Raw genomic sequence first — 22,315 nt, forward strand, 5'->3', positions numbered from 1 at the left:
GCATACCATTAGATCCCATAGAATCTATAATAGGAAATGGGATTGGGTTAACGTAAAAAAAAACTTTAAAGAGTTAAAAGCCAAAGAAAGAAAGGAATAAAAGTGGTTGCATTTAGACATTGCATTCATGGCATGCATGAGAGATAATTTACGGTTTATTTAATTGGTGTCATAACCCATTGAGTACAAGTTTGATGAAATTTTGGCAGCATAATGGCGCAAAATGAGATTTCCAAAAATTTTCACACAAACACCTGATAAATAATATATCCATATATATTACAATGATAACAATTAACAAAGACACCACAACTAAACTACACAAGTTATAAAACATACAAATTCATCACAAACCACTATCAAAACACATCATCCCACAATTAAGTCCAGTTACAGAGAAAGTACAAAGAATGAGAAAAGAAAGAAAAAAAAAAATATATATATATATATACAATAAGATCCAACAACAGGAAACAGGTGAGAAGCTGGTGTGGACGAGCTAAGTCCTCAATGATCATCTTCGTCATCGTCGTCCAATATTACTACGTTCGTCGGAGGTCTAGAGTTGACGTTGAGTCGATGGTCGTAGTAGTCAAACCTCGAGTTCACCAACCGTACCTCCCTCTGAAGTCGGCCAAAATCTACTGAGATGCCATTGCCCGTGGTGTCCAAGTCCTGGCCCAGTCTGAGGAAGGAGTTCTCCAAGGTAGCTTGCCTCTCCAGGATGCGTTCCTCCCTGGAAGCACTCTCGTCCAGTCTTCTTAGTAGCTGATCTTGGCCATCCTTCAAAGCCTCATAGTGGACATCATGCCCTCAAAATCATATGCACCACTCTCAGGTGGTGGGGCTCTATGTTGTGGGCCTGCAGCTCTGGTGAAGCCAGGATCAGTACCTCTCGACCCCTGAGGCACCTCCTCAGGGATGTCCTCATCCACCAAGTCATCCTCCTCATCCTGAGGAACATAGTCCTCATCCTCCTCGCTAGACTCCTCCATGGGAACATCCTCCATAGGGGCAGCCCTCCTATCCCTACCTCTCTGAGCTCCTGCTCTCTGAGGTGTATCCATAAGGGTGTGGAGACCCATCCTCAAGAGATTTCCCCTGCCGAACTTGTCCACTGGAGTCTTCCCTTCCTCACCACTCAGGTCCACTAAGAAGTACTCAAAGATCCTAGTGAGGATCCTGCCATATGGGAATCCTCCATCCTCGGGGTGAGAAGTGTGGTGCTCCATGGTCTTGAGGATGACGTAGGGTAAGCACAAGTGCTCGTCACCTCCCTCTAAAGCCTTATAGATGTAGAAGGCTAAAAAGGCTGCCATGAAGCCCACCTGGCTCCGGTGACCTCCTCTGGGGAGCAAGTTGAACTAGACCAATCGGGCAAATACACGAACCTCCGGGAAAAATGATGTCTCGGACTCCGGATGCGCACTGCTGCCACAGATGGTCTCGTAGATGTAGTCCAGTGTCTCCAAACTCATGAACGGACCCAGGGGCTTACTCCTGGGAGGACTGTAGTAACGGTGCCCAACTGAGGAGATACCCAAAATGCTGGCCAGGGTGTCCACGGTTAGCTGAATGTCCACCCCCTTCACCATACTGATTATAGCATACTCCCCGTACTGGTAGGAAACCTCTAGGTTGCAGTAGAATCTACGGACCAACTGCTCGTAGCACGGACGGTCTACATGGAGGATAGACTGCCAGCCTAGTGCTGTGAACCTCTCCTGAAGCTGAATCTTATGGAAGTCGTCAACTACCACAGTCTTCTCCATCATCACCGACCTCTTCAGGAAGGCCGGCCAGTTGGTTGCTGCCTCTGAACAGCGGAAGAGCTCCTCATCGTAATCTGAAGGATCAAATCGGGTAGGTCCGGGTCTCCCTGTGCGGGAGGCTGGAGAACTAGTTCTCGCACTCTTTCACTTAGAAGCAGTGGTCTTACGCCGGGTGCCAAAGGATGTGGGCTCTTTGCCTTTGCGAGATGACATCCTGGCAAGAAAAAATAGGAAAGAAGGGTAAGTGACAAAACAGAAATCATGGAAAAATAGAATGTGACAAGTGAGGAATGATAAAAAGTCTATGAATGAGATGCCTGGCCAGTGACAAGACAGAGATTATGGCAAAATAGCAATGTGACAGAAAGGGGCAAGTAAAGCATGGCAAGTAGAGAATGATAGAAAAGAAAAAAACCCCAATTCTCATTGTGCAGGTTCAACCTAAGGAAGAAAACAAAAAAATGGAAAGACTCACAATAGAGTGAAGCATGAAGCTTACATGCTCATGGATGAAATGCCGTCATTCTACAATCAAGAACATGCAAAAACATATGCTAATGTGCTATTGAAGTCCACAAATACAAAAGGGTGTAAAGAAAATCAAAGAAAAACCAACACAAAAGATGGATTGTCATGGGAAGATATGGGATTTCAAACATAAGGGACTTTCTATGATCTCTATAGCATGTTAAGTACAAATCAAACATAATGCATTGCAATTGAGTCATTAATTGGGGAAAAAGAGCAAGAATTGAAGAAATCCCCAAATTTGAGAAAACTAGGGCACGGTTGGGGTTTCTCTCAAAATGGAGAAGTAAATCCTAAAAAACTAGAAATAAATCACAAGAGAAACATCACATTCATATGAAATCACTATTCTATGGAAAGAAACATGGAAAGGAAGTGAGATTTAAGACAACTCATGAGTTTCTACCCCAAAATGCAAGTTCTGAGAAGAAATGAGGAAGAAAACTTACTTGTAAGTGGAAGGTTGAATCTTCTCAAAAGTGTTGGGTCGTTGAGTGGGATCGTGAGTGGAAGCGTCAAGATGCTCTCCAAAATCTCCTGAGAGAGATAGAGAGAGAGAGAGAGAGAGAGAGAGAGAGAGAGAGAGGAAAATGAAAGAATAAGGAAGAACAGGGCTTAAAAGGCCCTGTGCGAAAATCCCACTCGGGTAGGACCGGCGGGCCACCCTGCCCAGCGGTGTCAGCCCACCGGTTGAAGTTTTAGACCGGCGGGCCAACCTGCCCGCCGGTGTCACCTGTCGGTTGACAGAAAACTTAAAAAAAAAATGGGATTTTTATTATTATTATTATTATTATTATTATTATTATTATTATTAATATAATTATAATGATTATTGGTATTATTCTTATAATAATATGTTATGGTCAAGTGGGACCATTGACATACTTGTTGAAGCACTAACCCTGTATTTTTGGAATCAAGTTGCAGTTAGTTGCAGACTATCATACACTATAATACCCTATGCGTTGGCATATAATTGTGTGCCGATATCAATTCTATAGTGTTTAACCAATATGATGTATAATATGTTCCAGGTACAGAGATACAATGGTACGTACTAGATCCGGTAGCAATGCATGAGGTACCCCGCGTGGTCCTCGTCCGGTCGGTCGACCACCGAATCCCAGGAGGTCCCGCTCTGTGGGGCAAACCTCACTTCCACCACCTCCAGAGACCTTTGGTCAGGGTGGGGCACAAGAGGACCCACCTAAGACTACACTTCTGAACCCTCCACCGGTTATTACTCCGGGAGATGTTGCTACCATAATTCAGTAGTCACAACAGGCTTTCCAGCAACAAATACTTCAGCAACAGCAAGCATTTATGACTGCTATTCAACAACAATTGGACCTTTCTCAATCAAGTCAACCTCCCCGGATACTTACTCCACAGGACCCGCCTGTAGGGTCTAGAACGGGGCCACAAGTGGGAGGTACACCTCCAATTCTGCCATTTAGTATTCCTCCATATGGGGTGCCCCCTCCATACTCTTACTATCCGGCTTATGCTCCTAATTACCCACCGACGAATAATACGTCAAAGGTAGTGGAGTCATTCAAGAGGAACTTGCCACCTGTATTCTCTAAGGTGGGGAGTGATCCTCTGGAGCCGGACCAGTGGATCCAGGAGCTAGAGAAGATATTTGAGGTGATTGAGTGCACAGATGCACAGAAACTCATTTGTGCGGGGTTGCAACTCAAGAAGGAGGCCAACTCTTGGTGGCAAGCCTCTAAGCCCATATTGTTGGCTGCCCATCCAGAACCCACCTAGGAACAGTTCAAGGAGTTGTTCTTAGACAATCATTACCCACGCAGTTTCAGAGACCGCAAGGAGACTGAGTTTATGGCCTTAACTCAAGGAGGTAAGACTATCCTTGAGTACCAACAGCAGTTTGAGAGCTTGTTCCATTTTGCCCCTAGGCATATGAGGACAGCTGAAGAGAAGGCTGCGAGATTTCTAAAGGGCCTAAAGGCATCCATTGGGTCTGTACTGGAGGTCTTGGATTTGACCGACTATGGCCAGATTGTGCAGAAGGCCAAGACCATGGAGGATAAGCAGAAGGGAGAACAATCCCTCACACCTGGACTATGGAAGAGAACAAATCCATTTCCGGATATGGGCAACTCCTCCAAGGCATACCGCGGGTCGTACAGTTCTAGGCCTACTTATAGGTAGTCTTATAGGCCATCTGGCTACCCTCCTTGACCGGCTGATGGTTTGGGCTCTACATCCTTCCGCCCAAACACTAGTGTGGTACTTACAGCTCCAAGGCCAGCCCGACCTCCATCTTCAACGGGTCAAGTGCAGAGGGTCCCCGCCGCAGTTCTGATATCTCAGATTCGTTGCTTTAACTGCCATTCATATGGGCACTATGCAAAAGACTGTCGGGTCAGACCAGCCTTGCCCTCCAGTTAGCCCTCAGCGTACCGACCTCCCTTAACTCGGGGAAATCAACCGCAGGGAAGGATGTATGCCCTATCAGCTGAGGAAGCTAAGCCCAGCACAGAAGTGGTAGTAGGTACATTTTAAATTTAAGAATTTCCTTATGTTAAATAATGATGACCTGCTGAAATTATATGCATTGTTACACTAGGTGTCCTACCTGTATCAGGCATACCAGCCTATGTTTTATTCGATTCAGGAGCTACACATTCATTCGCATCTAAGAGATTTGCCGAGAAACTTGGGATGCCACCCAGGATCCTAGATCATAGAATGGTTGTTAGTATGGCTATTGGTAAAGTTACTCAGTTGAAGGAGGTGTATGGGCCATGCCCAGTGGAAATTAGTGGGAAGAACTTTGATGCACAACTCATTAAGTTCAATATGCAGAATTTTGATGTTATACTGGGCATGGATTGGTTGTCAGCTCATCGAGCTAATGTGATGTGTGCTGAAAAGCTGATTAGGGTCACAGATGATGAAGGAAGAGAATTGGTATACCGAGCAGATAAAATGAAACGGGCGAGAAAGGTCCTCGTCTCTGCCCTTCAAGCGGTAAAATTGTTAGAGAGTGGATGTCAGGGCTACTTAGCATCGGTACTTGATGTTGATGCAAGGATTACACCTCTAGAAGAGGTAAAGGTGGTTAAAGATTTTCCCGACGTCTTTCCAGATGATCTGATGCATTTACCACCTGATAGAGAGTTGGAGTTTGCCATAGATTTGACTCCTGGAGCAGCTCCAGTATCTAAGGCTCCGTACAGGATGGCACTAATTGAATTGAAGGAGTTGCAGATGCAGTTGCAGGAATTATTGGAAAAGGGGTTTATTCGCCCAAGTGTTTCACCTTGGAGTGCCCCAGTATTGTTTGTTAAGAAGAAAGATGGCAGCTTGCGTATATGCATTGATTACCGGGAGTTGAATAAGCTAACCATTAAGAACCGGTATCCATTGCCACGCATTGATGATTTATTTGACCAACTGCAGGGTGCAAGGGTATTTTCAAAGATAGACCTTAGATCAGGCTATTATCAGCTCAAGATAAAGTGCAGCAACATCCCCAAGACAGCATTCAGGACTTGGTATGGTCACTATGAGTTCCTAGTGTTATCTTTTGGGTTAACCAATGCACCGGCAGCATTCATGGATTTAATGAATCGAGTATTTCACGACGTCCTTGATAAATGGGTAATTATTTTTATTGATGACATCTTGATCTACTCCAAGACAGAAGAGGAGCACACTCAACATTTGAGAATGGTGTTACAGAGATTGAGAGAACAACGATTGTTTGCCAAATATAGCAAATGTGAATTTTGGCTTGAGCAAGTTGGATTCCTGGGGCACATAGTGTCTAAGGCCAGAATCGAGGTGGATCCTGATAAGGTGAAAGCAGTAGTAGAATGGGAAAGCCCTAAGAATGTCACTAAAATTAGAAGCTTCTTGGGTTGGGCTAGATACTATCGGCGCTTCATTGAGAATTTTTCCCAAATCTCAGCGCCAATGACTAAATTAACCAAAAAGGGTGTGAAATTCGACTGGGTAGAGGAATGTGAGAAGAGTTTCCAGGAATTGAAGAAGAGGTTGGTGTCGGCCCCTGTGTTGACCATCCCTGAAGGCACAGGTGGAATGACAGTCTACACTGATGCTTCCAAAGTTGGTTTGGGTTGTGTTCTCATGCAACGCGGAAAGGTGATAGCGTATGCTTCCCGACAACTAAAGGAGTATGAGAAGAACTACCCCACTCATGACTTGGAACTAGCCACAGTCATTTTTGCCCTTAAGATTTGGCGACATTATTTGTATGGGGAGAAGTGTGAGATATACAGCGATCATAAGAGCCTTAAGTACTTTTTCACCCAGAAGGATTTGAACATGAGGCAGAGGAGATGGCTTGAGCTCATGAAGGATTATAACTGCGACATTCAATATCATCCCAGCAAGGCTAATGTAGTGGCAGATGCATTGAGTCAGAAGGCACAGACTGTGTCACTCTCATGCTTAGCAGTCAGCCCACCACTTGTGCAGGAGGCGACACTAATGGATGAAGCTCTCTTATATGAAGGAGCAACCTTAGAATTGGAACATCAACCAGAAAATCTTAAATGGTTGACTGTATCCTTGACGACTCTATAGGTGCATCCGACTATTAGGCAAGAGGTAATAATGAAACAACCTTTGGATCCTGAATTGCAGCGGATCAGAGTTAAGGTTCAAGATCAAACAATGAACGACCCAGATTTTGTTTTAGCCAGTGATGGGGCATTGATGTTTCGAGGCAGATTGTGTGTACCCGATGATTTGGATATACAAGACAAAATAGTGCGAGAAGCACATAGCTCCGAGTACTCACTCCACCCAGGAAGTACAAAGATGTACAAAGACCTCAAACAAAATTACTGGTGGCCAAGCATGAAAGTCACAATAGCTCTGTATGTGGTGACTTGTCTTACATGCCAAAAAGTAAAAGCTGCGAGGCATCGACCTTATGGTACTCTTCAGCCACTCCCAGTACCAGAATGGAAGTGGGATAGGATTACAATGGACTTCGTCACCGGACTACCATGTATACCTAAGGGGATGGATGAGATATGGGTGATCGTTGATCGGCTTACTAAGACTGCTCATTTCATTCCCATCAAGACCAAGTTCTCTATGGCCAAATTAGCACAACTTTACATGGATAACATAGTGTGCTTGCATGGAGTGCCAGTGAGCATTGTATCAGATAGGGACCCAAGGTTCACTTCCAGATTTTGAAAAAGCTTCCAGCATGCCTTGGGATCACAATTGAATTTGAGTACTGCTTTCCACCCACAGACTGATGGTCAGTTGGAGCGAACCATACAGATATTAGAAGACATGCTCAGGGCATGTGCAATGGAAATGTGTGGTAGTTGGGAAGAATATAACCCTTTATGGAGTTTACCTATAACAACAGTCACCAAGCTATCATTGGAATGGCTCCGTATGAGGCATTATATGGCAGGAAGTGCAGAACTCCTCTGTATTGGGATGAGGTTGGCGAACGCCGAATGTTAGGACCTGAAATGATACAAATGACTTGTGACAAGGTGGATGTTATTCGAGAATGGATTAAAGCAGCTCAGTCTCGTCAAAAGAGCTATGCAGACACCCGCAGAAAAGACATTGAATTTCAACCAAGAGAAAAGGTATTTCTCAAGATCTCTCCTACTAAAGGGTTGCAAAGGTTTCACAGAAAGGGGAAGTTGAGCCCAAGATACATTAGACCATTTGAGATCTTAGCCCGGGTTGGCTCAGTAGCCTATATGCTTGCTCTACCACCTTCACTCGGGGATGTTCATAACGTATTTTAGGTATCCATGCTGAAGCGATATGTTCATGATCCCTATCATGTATTACCCGTGGAACCGGAATACCTAGAAGCTGACATTACCTATACAGAGCAGCCGACTGAAATTTTGGATCGAAAGGTGAAGACCCTTCGCAACAGCTCCATTTCCTATGTAAAGGTGCGATGGGCTAATCATTCACTTGAAGAAACATCTTGGGAGAAAGAGGATGAAATCCAAGCCAAGTACCCTCATCTCTTTGAACAACCAGGTACACCAATTTTGAGGATGAAATTTTCAGAAAGGGGGGGGGTAAATGTAATACCCTACTTCTTAAACCCGGTCTGATTACACGGTTGACCCGGTTTAACCATGCAGGACCCGAACCGGAGAGAGTTAAAGTGGGTTCCTTATGGACTATGATGGCAAGGGTGACCTTAAACACCGGCTGGCCCGACAAGTCCGAGCCAGTGCCAAAAGAGATAGGGGTACCCAAGTCGTGTACATGCACCTATCATAAGGCCATGTACGGATGAGCAGGTATGTATCCGTATCTTAAGGCGCATATGTATATTACATCAAATGCCAAGAGTGAGATTCATGCCGAGGGCCGAATTCTATCAAAATCCCACTTGTTGGCCAAGTTTTGGCCCTCAGGTGGGCGGACAGGTGGGCGCATCCACCGATCTGAGTGACCCACCCATGTGATTACTTAGTTATTTAAGAAGTATATATATAGCATTATTTTTTTCTTTTTCTTTTCTCATTTATGACACTCAGACTTTGGTGAGAAGAGTAAAGAGGAGAGAGAAAAGAAGGGAAAGAAGAGGAGAAGAGAAGGAAGAGGAAGAAGAGATGGATTTCAGCGGCGTTGAGGCTTGATCTTCCCATTCCGATGCCGGAAGAGTGATCTCCAACGCTAGATCTACGTCTAGAGTTGAGCAAAGGCTGGGTTCCTTAAGCTTTCACCATAACCCAAGTAAAAACCCTTGATTTGGGTAGGGATCCTTGAGGTCTTGTAAATCCTCTTTGAGATGATGAATCTAAGGTTTAATAGATGGTTTATATGTTGATTTTGAAGGATTTTAAGAAGGGTTTCCACGGTTGCAAGAGCATTGGTGATTGGAAGTGAGTTTGGGGTTTTGAAGGAGTTCTTGAGCAAAGAAGGTAAGATGGCTTCCCATTCCTTAAATCTAACCTAGATCTAGGTTAGAACCATCTTATGAGACCTTGAATGAGTGAAGAATGGGTTTGGAAAAGCCCCATTTGAATCCCCAAAGGTTGGGGGAAGTTTGGGAAGAAACAGCAGTTTCTCGCCAAGACCGATGGGCCATTTGGCCCGCCTGTGGGCACCCGCCTGAGAGGGTAGGACCCTTGGGCCCAACTGGCAGGCCAAACCGGCAGGCCGACCGACAGGCCACCCTGCCCACCGATCTTAGCAGGACCCTCGGGCCGATCGACGGGCCACCCTGCCCTCCAGTCTTAGCAGGACACTCGGGCCCAACCAGCGGGTCAGACCGGTGGGCCGATCGATGGGCTGACCTACCCACCGGTCAAGATCGATGGGTCTGACTGGTGGGTCAGACAGGTGGGTTGTCCGACCCACCCGAGAGGCTCCGAACGTGATTTTTACGTCCAATTGGACCCAAAACGGACGTGCGACCTTCTTCTAGGATTCTAAACATGATCTTGTCATTGGATCTTGTTAATTTTGATCCCAAGGTGGCGAAATGCTAGCCCCGCTCACTCATGATAGGTTCACCAAATCGTACGCTTCTCGCACCGGATCTCACCCGTACCGAGCGTGAGTCCTTGTACACTACAGGTAATTGGGGAGAGGACGTTTGGCCTTGTTTCAAGGCATTGTTTGGCATTCATTTAATCGTATCTAGTATAGCCATGTCATCATGAAAATGCTATGTAGATTAGTTATCCTCACATTGTTATGCATGGGTGTTGTGTTTATTTTCTAAACGCCAAGTGATGATATGCTTATGTGATGAATGTTGACATCATTGTGCATGATGCATTAATAGACTAGATGTCGTAGTCGGCTTGAAAACAAGTGCATTGGTGGCCCGTGGTATGGGACGCGGTGGCACTATGCAATCGTACTAATGTTATATAGGAGCATGCAGTTTAGGATTATCATCTTCCCGTGCTACGACCCTTCCCAACAGGGGTTAAGGTGTTGGGTTACCATTTGGGGGGAAGCAGTGATCACAGTTGTCGGGTCACTGTGGCGGTTAGACATTACACCCGGCTGGTCATTAGGACAGTCGAAAACCTCGGTGGTATATTCAAGAGGGCCAATCGTACTGCTTTTAAATTACTAGAGTCAGCACCTTTAATTTCTATCATTTATTTTATGTTGAGAGCCGGTGGTCGGCATGTTTTACTTTTCTAAGTACTCATGGTGGGCCTTCTCTGACAGCCCTATGGGCGTATCGCGGGATGGAGTTCGCGGCTCGTACCCGGAGTATATGCGCACTGTGGTTGTAGTAACACTAAACCAAAGACCTAGTAATGTTGCTTAGGTGGATGTGATTAAAAATGTATTGCATAACATATAGTGCATATGATTGTGAATTATTGTGTAGACTGCTGTGTGGTCCATCTTTCCACTTACTGAGCTAGTGAGCTCATCCTACGTGTGCACCTCTTTTAGATGATTTTGCAGGTCATCAACCAGATGAGCACGGGGCGGGTCCCACAGTTGAGTTCCCTAAAGAGGACTGGTGGGTCCCTGAGGAGTTAGAGCACGGCACTGATTGCTCGTGTGAGAGTTGTGTTGTGGGACTGCAATTTTGATGCCGAGCTGAGCTCTACCTCCTGATACCGAGCTGAGCCCTACTTCTAATACAGAGCTGAGCTGACTCTAATTTTTGATGATTCCTTTTGTCTACTTGATATGTGAATTGTACTCTTATTGTGTAAATATCATGCCTTCGGGCCCACATGTATTTAACTATTGTATCACAATTCGGGTATCAAGTATTATGGGAATATTCACAGGTAAACCAAGTCTTCCGTTGAACAGATGAGCTCTTTCTTAGTTGTGTGTATGCTATGGTGGAATACTGTATCAGATGATCCTGGCAAGTTTGGGTTAACCGGTGTTAACCCGGTCACTGGCCCGGTTCTGTGTGGATGGGGTGTGACAAAACCCCTTCTCCAATAATTCTTGCAACTGCATCTGTAACCCCTTCAATTCGGCTAGTGCCATCCTGTAGGGAGCTTTAGACACCGGAGCTGCTCCAGGAATCAAGTCTATGGTAAATTCTAACTCTCTATCAGGCGGTAGATGCATCAGATCATCTGGAAAGACGTCGGAAAATTCCTTAACCACCTTTACCTCTTCTAAAGGCGTAACCTTTGTATCAACATCAAGTACTGATGCTAAGTAACCCTGACATCAACTTTTTAACAACTTTATCGCTTGAAAAGCGAAGACGAGGACCTTTCTAGCCCGTTTCATTTTATCTGCTTGGTATACCAATTCTTTTCCTTTATCATCTGTCATCCTAATTAGTTTTTTGGCACACATCACATTAGCTCGATGGGCCGACAACCAATCCATGCCCAGTATAACATCAAAATTCTGTATGTTGAATTTAATGAGTTGTGCATCTAATTTCTTCCCACTGATTTCCACTGGGCACGGCCCATACACCTCCTTCAACTGTGTAACTTTTCCGGTAGGCATACTAACAATCATCTCATGATCTAGTGTCCTGGGTGACATACCAAGTTTCTCAACAAATCTCCTAGATATGAATGAGTGTGTAGCTCCTGAATCAAACAAGACATAGGCTGGTATACCTAATATAGGTAGAACACCTAGTGCAACAATGCATATAAGTATAGCAGGTTATCAACATTTAACATAAGGAAAATCTTAAATTAAAATGTACCTGCTACCACTTCCGTGCTGGCCTCAACTTCCTCAGCTGATAAGACATACATTCTTCCTTGTGGTTGATTCTCCCAAGTTAAGGGAGGTCTGTATACTGAGGGTTGACTGGATGGTAAGGTTGGTCTGACCCAATAGTCTTTAGCATAATGCCCATAGGAGTGGCAATTAAAGCAACGGATATGTGACGCCGAGACTGGGGCAGGGCCCCTTTGTACCAGACCTGACGTAGACAGGGGACGAGGTGGCCTTGTGACTGTTGGCACCGTACTAGTGTTTGGACGAAAAGATGTAGAGCCCGGACCACCAGCTGGTCGAAGAAAGTAGCTAGATGGCCTATAGGGTTGTCTGTATGTAGGCCTAGAACTATACGACCCACGGGATACCTTGGATGAATTGCCCATGTCCGAAAATGGATTAGTCCTCTTCCACAATCCAGGTGTGAGGGACAGTTCTCCCTTCTACTTATCTTCCATGGTTTTAGCCTTTTGCACAATCTGGCCATAATCTGTCAAATCTAAGACCTTGAGCACTGACCCAATAGATGCCTTTAATCCTTTCAGAAATCTTGCAGCCTTTTCTTCAGCTGACCTCACATGCCTAGGGGCAAAATAGAACAAGCTTTCAAACTGCTGCTGATACTCAAGGATAGTCTTATTCCCTTGAGTTAAGGCCATGAATTCTGTCTCTTTATGGTCTCTGAAGCTACGAGGGTAATGGTTGGCCAAAAACAACTCCTTGAACTGCTCCCATGTGGGTTCCGGATGTGCGGCCAACAATATAGGCTTAGAGGCTTGCCACCAAGAGTTGGCTTCATTCTTGAGTTGCAGCCCCGCACAAATAAGCTTATGTGCCTCAGTGCACTCAATTACCTCAAATATCTTTTCCAACTCTTGGATCCACTGGTCCGGCTCTAGAGGATCACTTCCCACCTTAGAGAATACAGGTGGCAAATTCCTCTTGAAAGATTCCACTACCCTTGACGTATTATTCGTCGGCGGGTAATTGGGTGCATATGCCGTATAGTAAGGGTATGGAGGGGGCACCATATACAGAGGAATGCTGAGTGGCGGAATTGGAGGTGTACCTCTAGCTTGTGGCCCCATATCAGACCCTACAGGTGGGTCTTGTGGAGTAATTATCTGGGGATGTTGTCCGGGTTGAGGAAGGTCTAACTGTTGCTGTATAGCAGCCATAAAAGCCTTTTGCTGCTGGAGCATTTGTTGCTAGAAGGCTTGTTGTGACTGCTGGATTATGGTTGCAACATCACCCGGAGTGATGATTGGTGGAGGATCCGAAAGTGTAGTCATAGGTGGGTCCCCTTGTGCCACACCCTGACCAAAGGTTTCTTAAGGTTGTGGGAGTGGGGTTTACCCCACAGAGCGGGACCTTCTAGGATTTGGTGGTCGACCGACCGGGCGAGGACCACGTGAGGTACCTCGTGCATTGCTACCGGATCTAGTACGTACCATCGTGTCCTTGCACATGGAACATACCATACATAAACATTGGTCAAGTACCTTTAGAATTTACATCGGCACATAATCATATGCCAACACACGGGGTATTATAGTGTATGATGTCTTGCAACTAGCCACAGCTTAATCCCGAAAATATGGTGCTAGTGCTTCGACAAGTAGGACGATGGTCCCACTCGACTCTCCCTTTTTTTTCATATAAATATTATATATATAGTAATCTCCCCCTTTTATTTTTCTTTTTTTTTTTGTGTTTTTCTCCCAACCGGCGGGTAGCTCGGGTCGGCCCGCCGGTCCAACCCGAGGCGGAAATGCATAGGGGCTTTTAAGCCCCTGTTTCCTCCTCTTTCCCCTATTCCTTCTTTTGGCTTTCTTGGGGCGATTTTTGGGAGGTTCTTGGCACGTCCACTCACGATTTCACTCAATGATTCCTGGATTTTTTTGGAAGATCCAAGCTTCTTTCACTCTCAAGTAAGTCTCTTCTCCATTTCTCTTCTTGAAACATGTATTTTGGAGGTTGAAACCATTTATTCTCCCAAAACTTGATCTTTTCCATGTTTCCTTCCATAGAACAATCATTCCATGAGAATATGATGCTTTCTTTGTGATTCATTCATAGTTTTGGGCTTTACTACCCAATCTTTGAGAGAAAATCCCAACCCATGCCCTAATTTTTCCAATTTAGGGTTTTCTTCTATCTCTACCCTTTTCTCCCCAACTAACAACTCAAATGAAATTCCTCATCCTTGATTTGCACTTACAATGTTGGAGAGATCATGGAAATTTTTATATGCTTGAAATCCCATCTCTTTCTCATGAAAATCCATCTCTTTTCCATGAAAACCCATCTCTTTTGTGTTGGGTTTCTTGAAAAAAATTTCTAGGTTTCTATGATTCTCTTCACATCATTTCATAGAAGATTTCTTTGCATAATCTTGATTGTATAATGATAGGCATTTCATTCATAGACATGTAAGCTTCAAGCTTTACACTATTATGGGACTTTTCATTTCTTAGATTGAACTTGCACATTGAGATTTGGGGTTTTTCATCATTTCTCACTTGCCGTGCTTTATACACCTTTGTTACGTTTCTATTTTGCAATGTGCTAGTGGATATCATGTTTTGGGAGCTTCCTCCCTCTTCATTTCTCCATGGTTTATCCATTTCTCTTTCTATCATAATCCACATTATGTATTTAGGTGCATTTACATGTGCTTGCTCACCCATCTATTTTTTTTCTTTGTTATTCATCATCCTTACTTATCATTATTTCTTCTCTTTTCTTACTAGGATGCCTTCTCGCAAGGGCAAGGAACCCGCATCCTCTTCCAATCGGCGTAGGACCACAACTTCTAAGTGGAAAAGTGTAGGAACTAGTTCCCCAGCCCTTCACACAAGGCCACAAGGACATGCCCCTATCGATCCTTTAGACTATGATGAGGGACTCTTCCAAAGTTTGGGGGCGACAACCAATTGGAAGACCTTTCTAAAGAGATCTGTGATGATGGAGAAGACCGTGGTAATCAGTGATTTCAACAAGATTCAACTTCAAGAGGGATTTACTGCACTGGGTTATCCTTAACATCGATCGTCCATGCTATGAACAATTGGTTCGAAGATTCTACTGTAATTTGGAGGTCTCTTACCAATATGGGGAGTACTCAATCACCAGCATGGTGAAGGGGGTGAACATTCGCTTGACTGTAGACACCCTTGCTAGTATTTTAGATATTTCATCAATTGGGCATCAATTCTACAGTCCCCCAAGGAGTAAGCCCGTGGGCCCATCCTTAAGTTCGGAGACGTAGGACCATATTTACGAGACCATTTGTGGCAGCAAGGTACGTCCGGATTCTGAGATGACATTTAAAAACCCAGAGGCTCGTGTATTTGCTCGCTTGGTTCAGTTTAATTTACTCCCTGGAGGAGGTCACCGCAACCAAATAGGCTTCATGGCGGCCTACATAGCCTTCTGCATCTATAAGGCCTTGGAGGGAGGTGCCGAGCACTTATGCTTGCCCTACGTCATGCTTAAGACTATGGAGCATCATACCACACACCCTGAGGACGGAGGTTTCCCATATGGTAGGACCCTCACCAGGATCTTTGAGTTCTTTGGGGTGGATTTGAGTGGTGAGGAGGGAAAGACTCTAGCAGACCAATTTGACAGGGGAAACCTACAAAGGATGGGTTTCTAAGCTCTTATGGATGTACCTCAGAGAGCAGGAGCTCAAAGAGGCAAGGACAGGAGGAATGCCCACAGGGAGGATGTCCCCATGGAGGAGGAGGAGATTAGTGAGGAGGATGAGGATTATGTTCTTCAATTCGAGGAGGACTTTCTGGACGAGGATATCCTCGAGGAGGAGCCTCTTGATTTGAGAGATGCTGATCCTGACTTTGCGAGGGCTGCAGGCCTACAGCATAGAGCCCCACCACCTGAGAGTGGTGCTTTTGACTTTGAGAGTATGATGACTACTATGAGGGCCTTGAAAGATGGGCAAGATCAGCTTCTAAGAAGACTAGATGAGAGTGCCACTAGAGAGGAAAATATCTTAGAAAGGCAGGCTACATTAGAGAGTTCCTTCCTAAGATTGGGCAAGGATTTGGACACAAAGGCCAACGCTATTTTAGTGGATTTTTCCCGACTCCAGAGGGATGTACAACTAGTGAACTCAAGGTTTGATTACTACGACCGTCGGCTCAATGTTAGATCGAGGCCTAGGAGGGATGGAGTAGTAGAGTTAGAGGATGACGAGGGTCTCTGAGGACTTAGCTCACCTATCTAAATCAACTTTTTACTTATCTCTATGTTGTTTATATTATTATGTTTTTTTTTTTGTACTTTTCTCTGTAATTGGACTTGCTAGCATGGTGTTATGATGTTGTTGGTGACTTATGATTAGTTTTTGTATACTTGATAACTTATTGTAATTTAGTTGTAACAACATTAGTTAGCCTTTATCGATTATGCTTATTTGTATGTATATATTGTCTATCAGGTGTTTATGTATGAAAATTTTAAGAAATCTTGTTTTACCGTCGTTATGCTGCCAAAATTTCGTTAAATTCGTACTCGATGGGCTATAAAATCAAATAACTAATGTTTTATTTATTCCAAGCAAACTTTCTCTAATGCATGCCATGAATGCAATAACTAACTACAACCATTATTATTCCTTTCTTTCTTTGGCTTTTAACTCTTTAAAGTTTTTACATTTATCCAATCCCATTTCCTATTATAGATTCTATAGGGTCTAAATGGTATGTTGTGAGTAGATAGAGCATCATGCTCTGATACCACCATTGTCACACCCCATTCACACAGAACCGGATCGGTGACCGGGTTAACTCCGGTTAAGCCAAACCTGCCACGATCATCTGATACAGTACCCAACCACAGAATACACACATCTAAAATAAACGTTCAAAAGTTCAACAGAAGACTTAATTTACCTGTAAATACCCCCAATATACTTGATACCCAAATTGTAGTATATAGATAAATACATGTGGGCCCGCAGGCATGATATTTACACAAAAAGAATAACAATTCACGTATCAAGTACACACCAAAAAGGGGTCATCAAAAGAATCAAAAAGTAAAACTCTGTATGGTGTCAATACTGCGGTCCCACAGCACAGCCCTCGCGCATGCAATCCGTGCCGTACTCATACTCCTCGGGGACCCACCAATCCTCATCGGGAAACTCAACTGTGGGGCCCGACCCTTGATCTTCAGGCTAGTGACCTGTAAAATCGTCAAAAAGACATGCACACGTGGGACGAGCTCACTAGCTCAGTAAGTGAAAAGAAGGACCATACAACAATCCACACAACAATCACATCCATATGCACTACATGCTATGCAAGTCATTTTAAACCTCATCCACCTAAACATTACTAAGTCTTTGGTTTAGTGCTACTACAACCACAGTGCGCGTATACTCTGGGTACGAGCCACGAACTTCATCCTGCGATACGCCCATAGGGCTATCGGAGAAGGCCCACCGTGAGTACTTGGAAAATTAAAGCATGTCGACTACCGGCTCTCAACATAAAAGTAAATGACAGAAAGTAAAGGTGCTGACTCCAGCAATTTAAAAGCAGTACGATTGGTCCTCTTGAATATACCACTGAGGTTACCGACTGTCCTAATGACCAGCTGGGCGTATGTCTAACTGCCACAGTGACCCGACACCCGCGACCACTGCTTCCCCCCAAGTGATAACCCAACACCTCAACCCCTGTTGGGAAGGGTCGTAGCATGGGAAGATGATAATCCTAAACCGCATGCTCCTATATGACATAGTACGATTGCATAGTGCCACCGCGTCCCATTCTATGGGCCACCAATGCACTCGTTTCCATGCCAACTACGACATCTAGTCTAATAATGCATCATGCACAGTGATCCCATCATTCATCACGTAAGCACATCAATCATTTAGCATTGAGAAAGTAAAATACAACACATATGTCATAATCATATGAGGATGACTACACTACACATAATTTGCATGATGACATGGCTAGTTTAGATACAATTGAATGATGCCAAACAAGCTTTAAAATAAAGTCAAACGTCCTCTTCCCACTTACTTGTCGTGTACAAAGACTCACGCCCGGTACGGGTGAGATCCGGCGCGAGAAACGTAAATTTTGGTGAACCTATCATAAGTGAATGGGGTTAGCATTTCACCACTTTGAGGTCAAAACTAACAAGATTTAATGACAAAATCATGTTTAGAATCATAAAAGAAGGTTGCACGTCCGTTTTGGGTCCATTCGGACACAAAAATCATGTTGGGGGCCTCTTGGGTGGGTCGGACAGCCCACCTATCACGGCCCACCGGTCTTCTCAGGTGGGCAGGGTGGCCCATCGGTCCAGACCCATAGGTGGGGACCGAGGGTCGGTCCTCTCATGCGAGCAGGTCGGCCCATCGATCGGCCCACCGATCGGCCCATTGGTGGGGACCAAGGGCCTGCCCTCTCAGGCGGGTGCCCTCAGGCGGGCCGTTCGGCCGATCGGTCTCAGCCCACCTGTGAGGGTGGAAAAATGCCTTTTTCCTTGAAACTTTTCCCAACCTTTGGGGAATCAAATGGGGCTTTTTCAATCCCATTTTCCACACATTCAAGGTCTTATAAGATGATTCTAACCTAGATCCACACATTCAAGGTCTTATAAGATGATTCTAACCTAGATCTAAGTTAGATTTAAGGATTGGAAAGCCATCTTACCTTCTTTGCTCAAGAACTCTTTCAAAACCCCAAAAATCACTTATTAGCTCAAGAAATCACCAATGCTTCTCCAATATAATAAACACTTCTTCAAATCATTCAAAATCAACACATGGACCATCTATTAAACCTTAGATTCATCATCTCAAGTGGGATTTACAAGATATCAAGGAACTCTACCCAAAGCAAGGGTTTTACTTGGGTTTGGTGAAAGTTTAAGAAGTATAGCCTTTGCTCACCTCCAATGGTAGATCTCGTGTTAGGGATCACTCTCCCGGCGTCGGAATGGGAAGATCAAACCTTGGCACCGCTTAAATCCATTTCTTCCTCCTCTTCCTTCCCCTTTCTTCTTCTTCGTTCTTTTTCCTTCCTTCTTTTCTCTCTCCTCTTTACTCTTCTCACCAACTCTTTTAGTGTAATAATGAGAAAATGAAAACACAATAAATATTATTTATACCTTTTTAAAATATCTATTAACCACATGGGTGGGTCACTCAGGTGGGCGGATGCGCCTGCCTGAGACCACCCACCTAAGGGCCAAAAATTGGCCAAGTGGAATTTTGATAGAATTCGACTCTTGGCATGTATCTCACTCTTGGCACAAGGTATATTATACATATGCACTTTAGGATACGGCTACATACCAGTATTACCCGTACATGGCCTTATGATACGTGCATGTGCACGGCTTGGGTACACCCGTCTCCTCTGGCACTGACTCGAACTTGTCTGGCCAACATGTGTTCAAAGTCACCCTTGCCATCATGGTCCATAAGGAACCCACCTTAACCCACTTTGGTTCGAGTCCTGCATGGTTAAACCGGGTCAACCGTGTAATTAGACTGGTTTTAAAAGTAGGGTATCACAATCTCCCCCTTTATGGTGATGACAAACAAGTGGATTAAAGAAATAATAAGAAAATGAAGAGATTTGATCATTGCACATATGTTTAAGAAAATCTTCTCCCCCTTTGTCAACAACAAAAATCGGAAGGAGGCCCAACTAGCCAACATGGGCTCCCCCTAAGCACATGCATGGTATAGGAAGTAATAAATACAAAATCATAAAAGACAAAACATAGTTTCATTAGCTTAAGAAAAGATAGTACAAAACACATAGTGCCATACTTATGGTACTGTTCACAATGAAACTTAAAAACACAAAGTTTATAAAACATACACACAGAAGACAAATAGATCCTAAGACTTCTAGCACACAGAGACTCCCTAACTGTGACTACTCCTCCCAATCCTCGATGGCTTGCAGAATCTCTTGGGTTTTTGCATCTATATGACTCTTGATGCATGTCTCCATAGCTTCAAGCTTCTCATCCAGCCATTTTTCAGTTGCAACCTTATTCGAGGAGCTGCCTTCACCTTCTTCAGTAGGTTGAGGAGTGGCTATTCCCATGTAGTGGACAGAAGTGATGTCTATTTTGGGCTTTTCCTTCTTGACATATTCTCCTACAAAGTTTACTCCAAAGTGAGCAAAAATCTGACCTATGATTCTTCCATAGGGGAGGTTGCTAATGTGATCCTTGTTCCCCGCATAAATCATATGGCGAATGATGAGGTAGGGAAGGTTGATCTAGATGTTGTTGCATATACAGTAGGTGATGTAGGCTTGAAGAGGGTTGAGTTCATGCTTATGTCAACTCTTAGGAAATATATTGTACAATACAATATAGGATATGACTCAAGCAAAATTGGTAAGTTCATTCACTTTGGTTCATGTACCACCAATGTAGTTCTTCGAGATTTTGCCATAGACTAGGTTTTGATCCATGAATTCCTTTGAGTCTTTCTTGGTTATCAAATACTTTAGGTGGCCGGTGGTTGTGACACCAAGAATGTCACCTAACTCCTCAATCCCAAATTCAATGGGAACACCCTTCACCAAGCTTCAAATCCGAATGTTCTCCTCACATCCTTCCACAATGAGGTTGCAATAGAATAGTTGTACTAATCTAGGGTAACAACTAAAGCCATATTGAAGAATGCTAGTCCAACCTAGCACTTCAAAGAAATCTTCCCGGTTGAGGGAAATGAGAGAGTGAGTGTCAACATCTCTATCTTGTTCCATATCTCGGTCGGTGAACGAGTCCCAACAGTCGAATGCTTCTTCGGAGGTGAAGTCCTCTAGAGATGGAGCAACAGGCTTGGGTCGCTTGGTGGCTCTTACCTTCTTGGGTGCCATTGATGGTAACAGAGAAGAGGAAAGAGGAAGGAGAAGAATAGGTTTAAGAACTTAGGGTTTTTAGAGGATATGGATTTGGGTTTTTAGGAGGCAAAGAGCTAAAAGAGGAAGAAAGGTCGAAGAGACCTTTTATATGGTCTTTAGAAAAACCTATTCACGCTCCTGGGTTTCTCAAACCTAAGCGGAACCGGTAGTTACTGGTTGTATCCGGTAAGTACCGGATGGGTCAAAAACAGGGGATTTTGGCTATTTTTTGAGAATTTTAACTTATTTCCCTGTGAATGGAAGGGTTTTAAGTAAGGTAAATACTCTAGTGTCATCCAAAAGTATTGTATATGCCTAGTTCCTTCCTTAGTGTACAAAACCTTTCTTCTCCAAGTGGTTTTGTAAAATTGTTAGCCAATTGCTTTTCTGTTTCTATGTATTCTAGAGTGACATCACCATTTTGTATGGTGTCCCTTAGGAAGAGGTGACGTATATCAATGTGTTGCCCTTGAGTGAAGGATTGGGTTCTTGCTCAAGTTAATGGCAATAGTGTTGTCACATATGATCGGGCACGCATTGAATTTAATTCCTAAATCTTGGAGAGTTTGCTTCATCCAAAGAATCTGAGCACAACATCTACCAATTGCAATGTACTCAGCTTCAGTGATGGAAAGAGTGACAAAGTTTTGTTTCTTGCTAAACCAAGAAAACAGACAGGATCCATGAAAGTGACAGGTGCCACTGGTACTTTTTCTGTCAATATGGCAACCTGCAAAGTCAGCATCTGAGAAGCTGACAAGGTCAAATGGTTGGTTTTTAGGATACCATAATCCCACATCAGATGTGCCTTTCAAGTATTTGAAAATCCTCTTTACAGCTATGAAGTGTGATTTCTTATGATTGGCTTGAAATTAAGCACATGCACATACACTGTACATGATGTCTAGTCTACTAGCCGTTAGGTATAGAAGGCTTCCGATCATGCCTCTATATCTAATGACATCCTCTGAAATACCATCTTCATCTTTGGTTAGTTTCAAGGATGAGGTCATTGGAGTATCTGAAGATTTTTTACTAGTAAGTTCAAATTTCTTTAAAAGCACCTTGGTGTATTTGCTTTGATTTATGAAAATACCATTTTCAGCTTGTTTTATCTAAAGACTAAGGAAAAAATTTAATTCTCCCATCATACTCATCTCAAACTCATTACTCATTGCATTACTAAAGTCTGTGCACATGTTTTCATTTGTGGCACCAAAAATAATATCATCAACATATATTTGAACAATGAGAATGCCATTTTTCTTGGTTTTTACAAATAGTGTAGTGTCTATCTTCCCCCTTGAAAATCCACTTTCGATCAAGAAGGTGCTTAATCTCTCATACCAAGCTCTAGGTGCTTGTTTGAGACCATAGAGGGCTTTCTCAAGTTTGAATACATGGTTT

The sequence above is a fragment of the Macadamia integrifolia genome, unplaced genomic scaffold (genome assembly GCF_013358625.1).
Source record: "Macadamia integrifolia cultivar HAES 741 unplaced genomic scaffold, SCU_Mint_v3 scaffold1036, whole genome shotgun sequence".
Classification (NCBI taxonomy): domain Eukaryota; kingdom Viridiplantae; phylum Streptophyta; class Magnoliopsida; order Proteales; family Proteaceae; genus Macadamia; species Macadamia integrifolia.